The 1,442-nt window shown below is 40.9% G+C and overlaps 1 protein-coding gene across 3 annotated transcripts in view; it reads left to right on the top strand.

Moving 5' to 3' along the window:
• LOC107702972 (translation initiation factor eIF-2B subunit alpha-like) overlaps positions 1-1,442 on the top strand; it is a 10,596-nt gene that overhangs the window by 8,244 nt on the left and 910 nt on the right. The gene's annotated exons all lie outside the window — the stretch shown is intronic.

The following is a 1,442-nucleotide window of genomic DNA, read 5'->3' as shown; positions in this document are numbered from 1 at the left end:
GAAAGCGAGGAAAAGAGGGAAAATTCAAACGAACAATTGATTTACGCTGAATTGCCACTATTTGAAAGTGAAAGTAAAATGCGCACGCTGCTTTTACAAGCTATTTAAAAGCGAAGGAAAGCAAGGAAAAGAGGGAACGCCCCAGCGGTGATACCGGTATTACCGGTGTTGTCACACGTCGATTAACCGGTGGGAAAATTTCCTCACCGTCACAACCCTAGCTAGATACCGGGGTGCATCTACCAACCAAGGAAACATGAAAAAGTTTAACCCAGTAACTTTGTTTTGGGAAGCCTTTTTCTGCAAGCGTCTGAAGAAATGAGCGCGTCAGATTTCGCTCCCCTAGTGACGTCACAAAGGGATCTCATTATAATATGACCACCCCTTAATCTGTAAGTTTCCACCCATGGTGCTGTCATTGTGTTTTCGCAAGTGACAACAGTGTACCAATTCTAATGCCATGGTGAAAGTTTGAGCAAAACATGCTAACTGTTCTGTGTTTGGCTGCACAGACGAGCACAGAACACTGTTTAGAGTCCCAGCCTCAGAGGAGACAGAGCAGTGGATTTATTGATTTATTTACTGTAAGATCTAAAATAAACATGCGATTTATTTCCCAGCTGTTTACCTTCACAGACATAACCCACTGTTTTTGCAACTTGTGTGTTTTTAACGTAAACGTGTGTGAATGAGAACTTAGTTTAGTACTCGCATGCTGTGACGTGTGCGTGTTTCTGTGCGTGTGCTTCGGATGTGTGCGCTCAGAAAACCGTTTATCTGAAGTTTAAACCCATATGATTTAAAACGCATGATTTCAGCGCGATAAACATAATCAGAACCAAAACACATGTTTTTAGCAGGTCCGAGCTATAATGGCGCAGCCCTATTCTGGAAAAGGAGGCGGGGAGCAGCAGCTCTTTTGCATTTAAAGAGACAGGCCCGAAAAACAGCGTGTTTCTGCTTCCACTCAAAACAGGCATTTTCAAAATGATATAATAAATTATCTGTGGAGTATTTTGAGCTGAAACTTCACAGACACATTCTGGGGACACCTGAGACTTATATTACATATTGTAAAAAGGGGCATAATATGTCTCCTTTAAAGATATATATTGTACTTGAAATCTACAGACACAAATAGATAGTGTAATAAAATAAACACTCAAATGTGTATTTTGGATGCTTTCTTTCTGCTAGTATGAAAAGAAAACAGATTATGGAAGCAAAATAGACCAAAATCTCAAAATTGACCAGCGCCTGAAAAAACAATGGTTTTGCCTGCAGTGTCTTGCCTTAAAGGAACACTCCACTGTTTTTGGAAATAGGCTCATTTTCCGACTCCCCTAGAGTTAAACAGTTGAGTTTTACCGTTTTCGAATCCATTCAGCCGATCTCCGGGTCTGGCGGTAGCACTTTTAGCTGTAGCTTAGCATAGATCATTG

This window comes from Sinocyclocheilus anshuiensis, unplaced genomic scaffold (genome assembly GCF_001515605.1).
Source record: "Sinocyclocheilus anshuiensis isolate Anshui unplaced genomic scaffold, SAMN03320099.WGS_v1.1 scaffold238, whole genome shotgun sequence".
NCBI lineage: Eukaryota > Metazoa > Chordata > Actinopteri > Cypriniformes > Cyprinidae > Sinocyclocheilus > Sinocyclocheilus anshuiensis.
Note: the sequence above shows the minus strand (reverse complement) of the source record. Positions and strands in the feature narration are given on the sequence as shown.